The sequence below is a fragment of the Gadus chalcogrammus genome, chromosome 6 (genome assembly GCF_026213295.1).
Source record: "Gadus chalcogrammus isolate NIFS_2021 chromosome 6, NIFS_Gcha_1.0, whole genome shotgun sequence".
Classification (NCBI taxonomy): domain Eukaryota; kingdom Metazoa; phylum Chordata; class Actinopteri; order Gadiformes; family Gadidae; genus Gadus; species Gadus chalcogrammus.
This window is the reverse complement of record NC_079417.1, coordinates 25,730,115-25,745,648: the sequence shown is the minus strand read 5'-3', so window position 1 is coordinate 25,745,648 and position 15,534 is coordinate 25,730,115. Positions and strand designations below refer to the sequence as shown.

At 41.3% G+C, this 15,534-nt stretch overlaps 1 protein-coding gene across 2 annotated transcripts in view; it reads left to right on the top strand.

Moving 5' to 3' along the window:
- The first annotated feature begins 6,914 nt into the window (after positions 1 to 6,914).
- The window catches only part of LOC130384667 (ankycorbin-like), a 28,312-nt gene continuing 19,692 nt past the window's right edge, over positions 6,915 to 15,534 (top strand). For both annotated transcript variants that reach the window (XM_056592973.1, XM_056592972.1), the window contains exons 1-2: positions 6,915 to 7,149; positions 7,405 to 7,492. The gene's annotated coding sequence lies outside the window, so the exon portion shown is untranslated. The remainder of the gene's footprint in view (positions 7,150 to 7,404; positions 7,493 to 15,534) is intronic.

Below are 15,534 nucleotides of genomic sequence, written 5' to 3'. Positions count from 1 at the left end.
GTCGCGAACCACGCGAGGTTTCCTAGACAACGGACGTTGGGGGTGTATCCAGGGAGGAGACTGGCGATCGCGCGTGATCGCGCCATCGTTTCCCAACTGCTGTGATGCAAATGCTGCCTAGTAAATAGATATTTACTGCATGAGTGTATAGATGATGCATATGGTAATAATGAGTAAATAGATATTTACTAAATGCGTGTATAGATTATGCATATGGTAATTAGTAAATAGATATGTAGGCTACTGCATGCGTGCATATGGTAATTAATAAATAGATATAATTTAAATGCACGCGTGTATAGATGCGTATGGTCATTGCCTTTGCTGGAATTGATCGAGGAAAGTATAAACACGTTCCTAAAGTCTTAAAATAAAACGCATAGCAGGCCTCAATGGAATATAAAAGAAATATAGGCCAATGGGTTAGGGTTAAAAATAAAGTACTAAACATCGATAATGGATCAAATGGATTACATTTTGTACCATCATATTAAAGCCTTATTCTGATTTTTTTTTTAACTAGGTAGAGGCACTCAAAATAAGAATAGGCCTAATAAGTCAAAAGCATGCTTTAAAAGTAAACACATTGTTTTAAAGCAACAGTTTCTATAGCTGTTTATAGTTTACAATATTATAATTATTTATTCTTTATTTATTGACACCACTTTGGCATGAGATAAGAGGTTCCCCAACCTGAACACCAAAGAAGCTTTTTGTTTGAATAAAGAGGGGGATCTGTAAAGCTAAACATGAACATTAAATTATACAGATAATATAATTGTAAGACTTTATAGATTATATAAACTATTTTTGTTACCATGAAACAAACCATAAATAACTTTCGCACAGTAGGCTACAACAGGGACCATTGAAACATAAAATAAATCATCAAACATCATGCGGACTCAATATAACAAAAAACTGACTTTCCAAATGGGCAACAGAGAGGGTACAAGGTTCAGTAGACCCTTCGTAACATCGTAGGATTAACACAGGTGTCACTCGTATAACCTATGGAGAGAAGTTGTCGAGGAATGTTTTAATTGCTAAACAGTTTTCAGACATGGTTTGAATCCCCATCCCAGCCAGATTCCTTTCATATATTATCATTCTCGGACTCCAGAGGAATGGTTCACTTCTCTAATCATCGAGTGAAAGGCATGGATTCAATAAAGGGGTCCGTGCTCCACTGACAGCAATGTTAAAATGGGGAGGACACCGAATTAACATATCTTTCACAACAGCCCCACCTCCTGGGCTGTCTGTCTGGTGACAAATCATAATCATGACGTGAGTTATGTTGTGTATGCAAATACTGCCCTCTATGGGGAGAAATGATTAGGCAATGTGTTCTGTTAGTCTAAGGTCTGTGTGTGTGACCAACCTGGTGTGCCTGCTGCCAGGTATACAAAGACCAACCACTTGCTTCACACTCTGAGCAGTCGTTCTGCCGCTCCCTTTACAATCCGAAGGGAGCAACACTGTCTTTTATTGATGGACAAGGCCTTGAAATGTTGTTCTGGTTATTTGTCCTATATCTATTGTACATTTGTATTTTTTTTTAATTTGTATGTTGTAATCAGGGTGTCATTGAAAAAGAGAGTCTGCTATCAATGGCCTCCCTTGAATATATAAAGGATAATGAAAAATAATAGTAATCCTGCCTTTGAGAATGAACTGCTTGCCTTCAGTGAGGGTGTTGATGGGGTGACAGCCATGGAGCGACATGTGGCAGACCATGGGGCTATTCCACTCGGGCCGATCGAGTGAAATCCCTAATCCTAATCTGAGTGAGATATCCGTTCCACTACTGAGACATATTTGTCGCTCAGAAACAGAATCCCTGAAACACATCAATTTTTGCATCACTTTGCAAACACATCAATTTTGTCACGTCCGAACCTTTTTCTCACAATGGGACCATGCATGAATGTACGTGTTTACTAAAGCTCCAAAGAAGGATGAATTAAAATAATCGTGTTTTAGCACCTCCACTGTCTTCAAAAGTGCATCTAAATAACAATTAGAACCAACAATCATGTCTATTCCTCAACGACCCTGGTGATGAAGGTGCTCAGATTATACTCAGAGCATGGAGACCAATAGCCCCTGGGTCTTCAGAGACAGATGTAATTCACTGGTGAGAATAGAGAGAGGCACAGGTTCAGTAGGCCCAGCATATAGTTTACCTATGTAGTCTTCTGGAACTACACTTTATGAAGCACACTCACTGTACCCAAGCATTGACCGTTTTTTACTCTGTCTGCATAGCTCTGTGTTGCTTTGCGTGTGGGACATTCTTGAGTTGTTGTTGATGCAGAAGGTCTGGCGAAGGAAACGGTATCCCTGTCAGGGTACCTTGCTCTCAGCGGCATATTTTCTTCACTTTCCCTGGTCATCTCGAAACACAAATAATCAGGCATACCCAATGTTATAGGCACAATAGACTGTACCCATGTCTGTATCCAGGCCCCATTTGGACATTTAGAGGCCGACTATGTCTATTGGAAATTGTTCCATGACCTTAATGTTCAGGTATGATATGGGGTAATATTCATTTGTATCAAGCTTTACAACTCTGAGCACCTTCAAAACAAGATTGAAGACTTTTATGTTTGCTTTAGCTTTCTGCTAAATCTTAAATACTTTAGCTTTATTTTACTAAAATGCCTTTTTAACTTTCCCTTTATTTTCAATTTAATTTTCTCACTTTCTTAAATACATTGCACTTTCAATTTTACTTACTAAAAAGCCTTTTTAACTTTCTATTTTACTCATTTCTTTGCATATGTTTTCTTTTACTTATCTATTATTTTATTTTAATGTATAACAATGTTTATATGTGAAGCACTTTGAGTCTGCCTTGTGTATGAAAAGTGCTATATAAATAAAGTTGCCTTGCCTTGCCTACAGCCTGCATTTATTTGTAATAGCAAACTTCAATCGGCACCATTGCAATCAAGGCGGATGGTGGTATTATTTTGTTAGAGGTTTCCTCTGCAAACCAGTGGGAATGACTGTGGAGTCTTTATGATAATGGTAAGTCGTAGTTAAATGTTTTCATGTCTTGCTGTCATTCGTGTGTTCACCCATTCATGCTTTCCTTGTTTTGTTTTTTTTGTGCAGTTGACCTTGTACGTTGCACTTGATGCTCCATTCGACTACACCATAGTAAGGAAGGATCATTCATATTTAGTGTGATGGAATTTATAATAACTACATATTTAAAAACGTCATAAGTCTACCTATTTTATGTTTAGGTGGATATGCCAGCCCTTAGGAGGTGGTGGTGCATCATGCTGATGGAGAACTTACAACTGGACAAGTACTTATTTAACATTAGGTCATTTACAGATTCTCACATGATTCAACGTTTATTAGCAGGATTCATGCTTCAAGTCATTGCATTTCTGATTATTTTTTAGCATTTTCCACTCTTATCTCCCGCCACTCCCTCATTTAGCCATGGCAAGCTTTTTGCACACTGGACCAAAGAATCCAGGGATCTCCTAAAAGGTCCTCGGCAGACTGTGATGCATCTGAGGAAGCGCAAGTTAGAGGAGATGGAGGTAATACGTTTGCCTTTCATAGAATTCCTGGTCATAAACACAGATGATGGTTGCGTTTACATTTGATAGATGAAAAAGTAGACATCGTGACAACAAGATTATTGGCTTTTATTAGTACTAACACCTGTGCTTACCTTGCTATTTCCTGAAAAACTGGCTGCTGCAACATGGGTCCATTAACCAGAAATAAATACCGGGTAACATAATTAAAATAGTATGAACACACTATACTGACTTTTGCATGTAAAATCATTGCCATCAACAGTAAGACCTAGCCAGGCAGCATCGCCTAGTGGCTCCGCTCAATTCTCATTTCGTTCCACCACATACGAAGTGAAAGCGGATGGTCATATCAAGCTAAGTAAAACCCCCTCACAACATACACAGCACACTGCCCCCCCCCCCAACTCTGTCATTACCAGTAAGATTCCCCCCCATCATATGAAGAGCTGCCACAACAGCTCTGCCCATCCTCAGTAAGCCCCCCCCCCCCCGCCTTTCATTCTTCGTAAATTAGTCCCATGTCCACCCTACTCCCTTCTGTATCGAAACCAGCATGTTGTATTCCCTTGAGTATGCGCCAAACATATCTGTTGTAACTCTGCCTTTGTATTCTATCAGGCCATGAGCGTGGAAGAGCCAGACCCCAAGGTCAGTTTTCTTTGTTATCATCAAATAAGCTTTCTAGTGCAAAAGATTCAGAAAATGCAAGCAAGTTTGTGTTGTCTGTTTCAGGCTTTGAGAATGGAGGAAGAGAACCAGTGAAAACAATGGTAACATAATTGACTATACATGTGTTTCTTGTTTATAAACATTGCGCCTGGGCACGCCAATCCGAGGCAGAAAGTCATCTACCATTATAGAATGACTATGAGAAAGTCCAGTTTCAATGTATTGTTTATTAGTTGTGGTTAGCCTACTAATCCCCCGTCTATAGCCAGGAAGGCTTGCAGACACACCCTCAACATATTCCCAAACATATCCTTTGCATATTTGAGCCTTTGTCTATCTAATTATTTGACTTTAAGATGAAAGCTGCTTTCTAAGGTGCTAGCTATGCTTACATTACTTTATGACCTGCCACATTTGAGATGCACACGTTGGAGATGCACACCGAAAATATTTCAAAATATTTTATACTGTACAGGCTAGTAGATGTTGTTTGCTTCTTTCTGCCCCGAGTGATGACGTACCTGAGAATTACATGTATCTATCAGTAATATTTATTTTAATTAATTGTTTTCTATCGCATAAAGGACCTTGAAAACATGCAGCAAGCGATCAATAACAATATGTATTCAATAAAATTAATTGAATTATTAATCTGCTGTCTTTAATTCTTTGAATTATAATCTGCTGTCTTTTTGTTAAAGGTATAAAGGGATAAAGTAGGCTAAACTTAAGCAGGTTCCCCACGTTAAACTACTATATGCATAACATGTCATTGTAAAATTGTAATAATAGGCTTCTTTTCTTAAATGCATATGACTCAGGGATGTCAGTTTCACGTAAGGCTATAATTAAGATAATCAAGAGCATATCAAGATTAAGCTAATCAAGAGCACATTTTTAAATGAGCGGGTCGGGTGCATTATTTTTTATATAAGGCCTAATATTTGAGGTCCGAGTTGCGGTCATGTACCCGCGCACCGCTGCTTCATACAGATCACTTCCGCGATTTAGAAAAGTACGCCTCCTACTACCTACAAGTTACGCCTCCTACTACAAGTTACGCCTCCGTCTTGCAGGACGCAGACAGATACTATTGTCAAATCGTGGCACCTAGTGGTCCTGCGTATGCCGACAATATTGATCCTTGGAGAAGTAGCGGTGTAAAATACACATTCCTCCAGTAGGGCCGAGCTCTCTGTGGCCAACGACGTGCGTCGCGACGTAGGTCGCATTGGTCGCGACGTAGGTCGCATTGGTCGCTGTGTTGGGTGCGCTCGTCTATGGAAAAGCAAGAAGGACACAATCCCGGACCTAGATTGGCCGCGGTAAAAGTGCAAAACCGTACGGATTCCGTACGGATTCCGTACGGTTTCCGTACGGTTTTGCAAGAATTCCGTACGGAATCCGTACGGAATCCGTACGGTTTCCGTACGGTTTCCGTACGGATTCCGTACGGATTCCGTACGGTTTTGAATTGACTAATAGCCGCGGCTATTAGTCATTTCACTCCGGCTTTAGTTATTCACGTCCGGCTATTAGGTATGCAGAACGAGCCCTCCCCTTCTTTGCTTGACCACTAAGTTTGAAGGCTGTCTAACCAATCAGTGAAGAGAAAGACCAGACTAAAGTAACGCATTGTCGAAACTAGAGCGGCAGTCAAGTTGCCTCCATGTTTGCCGTAAACATAAGGCTGTGTTGTCTTTACTAGTTTCACTACAATGTAATGACCACCACTAGCTAGTGGAAAATATATGTGTGTCTAGTACAGTGATTATATTTGTATATGTTAGGCTATATATTGAGATGGCAGTGTGCGAAATACCCATCATTATTCGGGGATGCCCTCATCCCCAGATTGTTCGCGATATGCAGTAGCCAGCTCGGCCATAACATTACAATATTTCATGGATGCAAGCAAGCCAAGACAATCGATCTATATCTATAGCCTACATGACAACACGCACACACACACACACACACACACACACACACACACACACACACACACACACATCACACACACAACACACACGCACACAACACACACCACAACCTCACACACCACACAACACACAACCACACACCACACAACACACACACACAACACACCAACACCACACACCCACCGTCAGTTCAGCTGGCAGGGGTGCTAGGTGACAGGAGCAGCGGGTCACGCAAGTGAAAGGGCGGTAACGGTTTGTTACGTAAACCAGAATGTTCCGTAGGCTAGACCGTCCCATTTTCTTTCGTCGCCTTCGGAGTGTCCTTCGCGTGGTCCTACGAATGCCGCTATCCTTCGAAGGACGCGGTCTACGAAGGATGCGTCCTATGAATTGGGACACACTGCCATCACTAGTGGACTATACATAATTCACCATATTGTGTTCTTTACATGATTCTTCATTCTTTGTATAGAATTTTCACACTTCCCCTCTCAAGAAATGCAACGTTATGTGTTTGGTAGCGTATTTGATCTCTAAACCAATTGCCTCTATCAAAGGATTCTACCACTGCAGAATCACTATATTTTAAACCACTACTCACTATGAGTAGCCACCACTATTTACACTGTAAGAATATCGGGAGCATATTTTGATATTGTATAACAACGTCTTTATTGGTTATTTCAGGGGTACAGTATGTGTATTTCACACTACGGAGCAATATTCTGCGCATGCACGCGCATGCGCATAACTAATATGTAGCACGATTTTATAGCCGGCCTGGCCTTGACGGCAGAACGTTTTTTATGCATTTACAAAAGCATTTCTAGCCAGACTTTATTTTTTAAATGAAAATCTTATCCGAATTAATTTAATTTAATAATGTTTTCTTATTGTGTCATGTGTTCTTATACCACAAAATGGCAGCAAAGGACTACAGCATAAGCTAGCAAGCAGCCACTCTTGTACGGTTTGTTTGTATATTGCTCCTTTCACTATCTATCTACTATAACGTTATGTATGGTAAGAAATAAATAATGGCAAGATGTTAAGACATTAAGTAAGCTAGCTCTGTTGAATATGAAAAACTCACTAACTTCATCAAAAAAAGTGGTCATTGTTTGCTGCGGTAACACGGTGTCTGACTGAGCTACCTCGAAACTTTATTTCTTCAATTTACTTGTTGGTTATTCTAATTAATTGTCTATTTTTTGCTCCAGCTCTGAAGGCTATCTTCCCTTTCAAGTCTTTCTGACGTCTACTTTGAAGAACTCAAACAGACATCCAGCAGAAAAGGATTCTCTGAAGGTTGGTTTTGTTACCTGTTTGTAGCCATTCAATGTCCAATCCAATACACACTTGCACACATACTTCAAACTTAATCTTTAATCACAGCCCAGCATTTAAATTAACTGTGGATAATTTAAATGCTGAACAAAGCAATCCAAATTGTTGATGTATAAACAATTCAAAGATTTGTTTTTAATAATGGTAGTGTTAAAAGTTTGCCAATACATAACATGTGTTTTATGAATTCCACAACAGCTCACTTGCATTTTAAACATAAGTGCACAAGTCTGCTTGTGAAATGAAAAGAGGCAATGCCAAGCGCTGCTCATTGGTTGGACAGCAATGACACGGCAGGGTTGCTGATCTTATCCTCATAATGAGAGGTCCTATCAGTGGGGAGAGACAGAGAGAAGTTATTGATACATAGCCATGTCAGCAGTGGCCCTGGACTTTCACCACTTCCTCTCAGTCGCCCTCAGGGTTGTCTCATGTTCCCAGAGGGCTCCGTAAGCCAAGGCGTGGAGGGTGCTTGTTGGGAAGTGAGAGGACAGAGGGTGTCAATGTCTGTGGTCACGGGCAGAACAGACTAGTGTGTGAGTGGCAGTGTTAACATCAAGTGTGAGCGCAAGCTGGGGATAGGGTAGGGTATAGAAGCAAGCAAGAGGAGAAATGTGTGTCAAGAAACACTTTAGGTTGCAGCAAATGTATCAAGGGTGGAGAAGCCATCAGGGGCCTGTACTACGAACCTCGATTAGAGGGTTAGCGAGGTATGTTGAGCTCAAAGCCTGGGTTAGCTGGACCACGAAAGTCGATCTCTTTAAGCGTTGCTGTGTCACCATGGTGACTTATGCTCGCAACCAAACCTGGTCGGGAGCAGGTTTTCAGCTTAGTCTACCCGGAGATCTGCTGCCTAAATCGGCGTGCGCAGCTTCCTAGCCCCTCCTCTGACAATGGCGTCGCCATTTGTGGGTGTTCCCGTGGACCTCGGCGCACCTATCGTACAGGCGTCTCTCCGGAGACAGAGGGTTTTTCGGGACAGAACCGATCCCGCCTTGGCATTGTCTGACGATATTCTTTATGAGAGATACAGATTCTCATCAGAGGGTATTCGTTATTTGATAGTCCTTGTTGGACCGTATGTAGGCAATGCAATGCTACACAAAGAAGCCGTGCACTTACTGTTGCGCAGTGTGTCTGTTTGAAGTTCAAAGGTGGCCCCACGTTCAACGTAGGTTACATTAACCTTGGATAGTCAAGTGCAGTGTTGTCCATTATCCCTTGCATAACCGCTATGTCAGTGAAACAATAAGGCCTAGGTACTTTTTATTCTACAAATTCATATTATAGCTGTGAGAATTGTTAAGAAAAATCACCTCCATAGTCGCCCTGGAGTCCCAGGGCGACAGAGTCTCCTGCAAGAATCAGGGAAACCTAGACATTCTTTCCAAAAAGTAAACATTTAGAAGAATACGTGATACTTTGCTTTGATAGTTATATACCTCTGATTGGAGATTGTTTGTTGGCGGCTCCTCCTAAATAATGTTTGTACCTAAAAATGACACAATTAATTTACATTCAATCATTTCACATTTGATTAGCAAGGCAATTATTTATGTCCATTGCCAATACATGAATACATACTCATTACAAACGCCTTGGATGTTGAGGCAGAGGACATCCCCCCTTCCACCATCATCGGCCGACCTTCGTTATTGGCGAGAGCCAGCTCCTCCGAAGTGGTGAAGGGCGGTGGAGCGGTATTCATTTGGGTTTTCTTTTATTTGCTACAGGTAATCAACATGAGATTAATGGTTGGAGCCTAGGCCATTGCAAATCATAGGCTAGATTCACCTGAAATTATTCAAATGGGTGCTTACAATTTACCACATTTTTATATTTATTTTTGACTTGGCCCCATGTTCGTAGGAGCGTGCTGGCACCACATCTATGGGGGGGATGCACCGATCCGCTTTTTTCACCTCCGATACCGATACCGATATCTGAGGTTTAGTATCGGCCGATACCGATCCGATACCGATATAGAAAAACAGCACGAAATTATGGCTACAAACTGTAAGTTTCATTGAGGGGAAAAGACTGGGATCATGAGACTTGACTTATACATTTCCTATTTAAAAAACAACACAGATAACAGATGTAAATTAACTGAATTACTTATTTATTAAATAATTATGCACCAGTAAAACAATTGTAATCATAAATATATATTGTGGATTGGGTTTCAGTCAGTGCAAACGGATTCAAAATACAATGTAAAACAAATAAATAATATAATATAATAATTTATATAGTTTAGTGCAAATAAACAAAAGCATCTGAACAAAAACAATAGCTTCTCTAGCTTGGTAAAAAAAAAGCAATAGCTTCTCTAGCTTGGTAAACATTAAAAAAAAACAGAGGTAGGCCTGTAAACAAACAATAGCTTCTCTAGCTTGGTAAAACAAATACAAAAAACAGAGGTAGTCTTGGTAAACAGAGGTAGGCTTGGTAAACAAAACAATAGCTTCTCTAGCTTGGTAAAAAAACAAAAAAAAAACAGAGGTAGTCTTGGTATACAAAACAATAGCTTTTCTAACTTGGTAAAAAAAAACAATAGCTTATCTTTATAACGTTTAGTGCAAAAGCATCTGAACAAACCAATAGCTTCTCTAGCTTGTTAAAAAAAAAAAATTGAGGTGTCAGTGAACCTGCTCAAGCAGATTCTCAGCTTCCTCAAGCTCAGGCTTAAGCATCACTGGCAGGTTCTTGCTTAGGAAAGCAAGCATTTCTGCTCTCTCTGCTGTGAGTCTGTTTCGCTTCTCGTCCATGATGGTGGAGACTGTGCTGAAAAGCCTTTCACTTTCAACGCTAGTGCAGGGTGCACTGAGGTATTTAAGGCAGCAGCAGCAAGGCCAGGAAAAGCGCTGGCGGTTGACTCCCCAGTATTTGTATGGGTCATCTGTGATAGGATTGTTTTCCTCTGTAAAATATCCATGCAATTGTACAGCAGTACTAGAGCTGCTTGCTGCACCAGGACCTTTTTCTCGCTCTCCCCGAATTTTGTCAAATTCTTTCATGAAGAAGCTGCTGCTGCTGCGTGGAGTTGCTGCTCCCGCTGTTTCCACTCGGGGGGGCCTTTCCTGGTGGCTCCAAAGCCGTTGATGCTCCATCAGCAGTGGTGGTCCTCACATCTTCCTCCAGCTCCTTAGCCAGTGGATCTTTCCCCCGCTTGGCAGAATCTGCACTGGTGAAAAATCTGAAAAAATAAAGCATGTTGGGTTCAGTTATAAATTCAACAAACTACTACTACTTCTTGAAATGAAAAAAAAAAGCAGCTATCCTTACTTTAAATATTTTATTACTGTATGTAACATCTATAATGTCTGTATAATATTTAATATTTTATATGTTCTAGTAAAGTCAAATAATCTTTCTGACACGAGTGAAATAATTTACAAAAAGTTTAGTCCTCACCTGTCTTGTATCTTGGGTCCAGCATTTGGAAAGTACATACAGAGGTTCGTCTTCCACGGTGCTGAAGCGCTTGTCAACAGCTTCTAAGAGCGTCCTTTTCATGGTTTTAATCCCAGAGTTGGCCTCGGTTTCCATGGAGAGGACAACGTATTCAGAACGGTGACACTTGGGATAACATCAGCAGTGGGAGGATGTGGCTGAGCTCACCTTCCTTGTTTAACTCCTCAAAACGGTTCTAGACAGTTCATTGTTTTTTCAAGCAAGGCCCACTGTTTTGCCCTGAGTGTTGAGGGCAGGTCATGGTCAGCAGTATAAGCAGACAGTGCTCGTTTCTGTTCCACAAGACTCGCGATCATAAAGTAGGTTTGATCGCGATTCCACCTGGTTTTGACGTCCTGCTGCAGGCGTTTTGCTTGAAGATTCATCTCAAGCTGGATATCTTGCAGCCGTGAATAAGCAAGCGGGGGGAAGGGGAATGTTTAAAGTGTCCAACAATCGTCTCCCACGTGCAATAGCATCACTCACAGCGCGCCTGTGATAGCAGTCCCTCGATGACACGAGATGGCAGTGTATGTGGCACACGCAGCCTAAACTACGCACCCTTCATGTTGTCCATCGCCTTTCGCATGTTGCTTGCGTTGTCCCTCAGGAATGACATGGATTTATCTAAAGGAATTTGCCACTTTCAAGCATTTCTTTAGAGTAGCTGCCAATCGCGTCAGCTGGTGGTGGCGAACCGCGAAAGTCCTTTGCATTTAGACATTGCACTGTGTGGCACGAACTCTCATCCAGCCAGTTGGGCAGTTAACTCAAAAGTGACACGGGGGAAACGTCAGAGCTCCAGATATCTGTCGTGTAACTCAGAGCTTTGACGTCTTTTACCATCTCCAATATGTGTTTGCACACTTTACCATACAGTTCAGGTAAAGCCGTCTCGGACAAATATTTTCGGCTTACCATGTTATACCGTGGCTCCAGGTGGCTAATTAGCAGTCGAAATCCTTGGTCTCCAACAACCGACAGCGGTTGCCCATCCATAACAATGAAATTTAAAATGGTATCTGTGATTCTGGATGCCTGCACACTATTCATGGGAAACTTTTCTCCTCTTTCCTTCATTTCCTTTAAGGTTAGCTGCTTCATGCTGCCTCCTTTTTGACTATTCTGTTCCACGAACTCAGAGTGCTCTTTCACGTGAAATTTTTGGATGTGCTTTATAAGGTTTGTGGTATTAAAGCTAGAAGGTTTAGTACCACCCCTCGGGACATTTACTTTGCATATGTTGCATGTAGCCGTGGAGCTTGCTGGCTTAGGTAAAGTGAAATAGCTCCAGATAGCAGATCCCTTTGCTCGCTCCATTTTGCAATCACTGTAGGCTCCGCACGGCGTGTTGCTTGTTTATGACGTCACTCACAGCGCACAGCATAGAAACTGAATAGATCAGCCAATAGATAGATAGATACACTTTTATTAATCCTGTGGAGAACATTTTCGTGGGAAATTCAATTATCAAAGCAGCAAGGTAGTAGGAATAGGATTCAAGTATGTACATAAACGTAAAAAAAATATTATTATTATTTTTTTTTTTATATGGATTTTGGATGGCATTTGTCACCGATACCCGATCTAGAAATGTCTTCAATATCGGTACCGATACCGATACAAATATCGGATCGGTGCCTCAACATGATATTTTTTTAGACAATATGCAGAATCATTTCACTTACGAATTAACACGGTCGGCTATTTTTTGTCAGCATGCCAACCTAGCCATATTATGGGCAACCGTGTTCCCCTTGGCTGTGATTTGAACTTTGAATTCCTCGTAGGAGTTCATAATAATACACTCCGCCTTGGTGAAATACACCGCTCTCCGCTCGATTCATTTTGCGTAAGGGTGAGTCAAATGACGCAATAAACGCCCCTTTTATGTGAACGCGCATTGAACCTAAAGCGGAAAACCTGGTTCAACGAATTTAAATCTAAAGTGAGCGTCGTGGTACCATTTAACTCTGATTGCGAGTTGCGTCTCTGTCGAGCCAGGTTTTCTCAAGAAAGCCTGGGTATGTTCAGCGAGGTTCGTTGTATACCCCCCTGGCCTTAAGGGAGAGTAAATGACAAACAAAGGAAGACTTGATTAGATGGGTGTGGTTATGAAATGGTGAAGTTTAAAGCGATACAATTATGTGTCAGGAATGGTCTAGTTGTTGCTTTGTGAGCTGCTCGGATGTAGGGAAACTTCAAGGCAACTTTATTTATGTAGCACTTTTTCATACACAAGGCAGACACCAAGTGCTTCACATATAAACATTGTGTCATACAATAAAATAAAACAATAGATAAGTAAAAGAAAACATATGCAAAGAAATGGGTAAAAATAGAAAAGTTAAAAAGGCATTTTAGTATTAAAATAGAAAATAAAGGCAAAGTTAAAAAAGCTTTTTAGGAAGCGCAATGTATTTAAGATTTAGCAGAAAGCTATAAGCAAACATAAATTTCTTCAGTTTTGTTTTAAAGGTGCTCGGAGTTGGGGCAAGTCTTAAATCCTCTGGGAGTTTATTCCATCTATTTGTTGCATAGTAACTAAATCCTGCTTTCACATGTTTCGTGTTTACTCTGGGGATAATTAACAGATTGGTCTCAGAGGTTCTTAGTGGTCTATAAGGCTTATGTAGTGGAAGCATATCAGTTAATATTTTGGGCCTAAACCATGTAGGGATTTATAGGTTAGCAACATGATTTTAAATCAATTCTCTGACTTACAGGAAGCCAATGTAACGATTTCAGAATTGGTGTAATATGTTCAAATTTTTTGGTCTTTTTTAGAACTCTAGCAGCAGCATTCTGAACAAGCTGAAGCTTCCTCAGAGTTTGCTTTGGGAGACCTCTAAGGAGACAATTGCAGTAATTAAGCTTATTAGTGATAAAGGCATGTACAAGTTTTTGTAAATCTTCGATGGACATCAGCCCTCTAAGTCTTGCTACATTTTTAAGGTGATAATATGCCAATTTTGTAACTGATTTGATGTGACTGTCGAAATGTAAATCTGAATCCATGATAACCCCTAGATTCTGGCTTTGATTGAGGTTTTCAGGGACAGAGAGTGAAGGTGTTGGGTTACTTTAAGCCTTTCCGTTTTAGAACCAAATACAATTATCTCTGTTTTGTCCTCATTTAGTTGAAGGAAATTTCAGCACATCCATCCTTTCACTTGCTCAATGCACCGGCACAGCAGATCTATGGGCCGATAGTCATTTGGTGATAGAGATACATAGATTTGCGTGTCATCAGCATAGCAATGATGGTCAATATTGTTATTTTGCATGATTTGCCCTAGTGGGAGCATGTAAATGTTGAATAAAGAGAGTCCTAAGATCGAACCTTGTGGGACTCCACATGTCACGTTGGTTGATTCTGATACAAAGTCGCCAATGGAAACAAAGTAGTTCCTATTTTGTAGGTAGGACCTGAACCAATTTAGCCAGTTTTCTAACCTGTCCAGAAGTAATGTATGGTCTACAGTGTCGAATGCAGCACTGAGGTCAAGTAGCATTAGTATTGAGGTTTGCCAGAGTCTGTGTTAAGACGGATGTCGTTTACAACTTTAATAAGGGCGGTCTCAGGGTGCACTCACACTAGGCCATCAGGCCGTGGCCGTTTTCACACCTAACCGTGCTCAAATCTGCCAGTGTGAGTGTGGCCAGTCTGGCCAGGCCAGGCCAATTTTGGCCACTTGGGAGAGGTGTGCTGGCTACGGTACGGGCCGCTATGGTACAGATGCTAATGAGGGCCGGCACGCGCACAACGACCACGGCTACTCAACCTGAGCTGGATGACGTATACACCATGCGACGACCACGGACATAATAAAGGCGACGAGCCTTCTTTCCCAATAAACAGTAAACATATATCCAAATAGCACAGAGCTCAGCAAAGTGCGAACTGTGTTTTCTGTGTTGTTGTCCATTGTTGTTAGAACGCTGACCTGGCGACAGACATTTATTATGGTCCATGCAGCGGACGCTGGTGATGACGTGTTACTTACGACGTGGTGACCGTATGTACAAGAGCCCTACCGTGGCCAGGCCACAGTTGCGACGGCCAACGGCCACGGCCAGATGGCCTAGAGTGAGTGCAGGCCAGAGAACAATGGGGCCATTTAAACACGGTTAGGTGTGAAAACGGCCAACGGCCACGGCCAGATGGCCTAGTGTGAGTGCACCCTCAGTGCTGTGCAGGGGTCGAAATCCTGATTGGAAGGTTTCATAGCAACCAGTTGATGCCAGGAAGGGATTAAGTTGCAGGAGGACAACTTTCTCAATGATTTTACTTATGAAGGGTAGATTTCATATTGGTCTGTAATTGTTAATAATAGAGGCATCTAGGCTACGCTTTTTTAAAAGGGGTTTAATAACTTCATTTTTCAAAGCTTTTGGGAAATTGCCTGACTGGTGAGAGTTGTTAAAAATCTGCAATATGTCTACTGCTAGGCTGTCGAAAACATTCTTAAAGAGGTTGGTAGGTAAAGTATCAAGACAACAGGTGGAAGGCTTTAGTTGTGTCACAGTTTCCACAAGATTTTGAG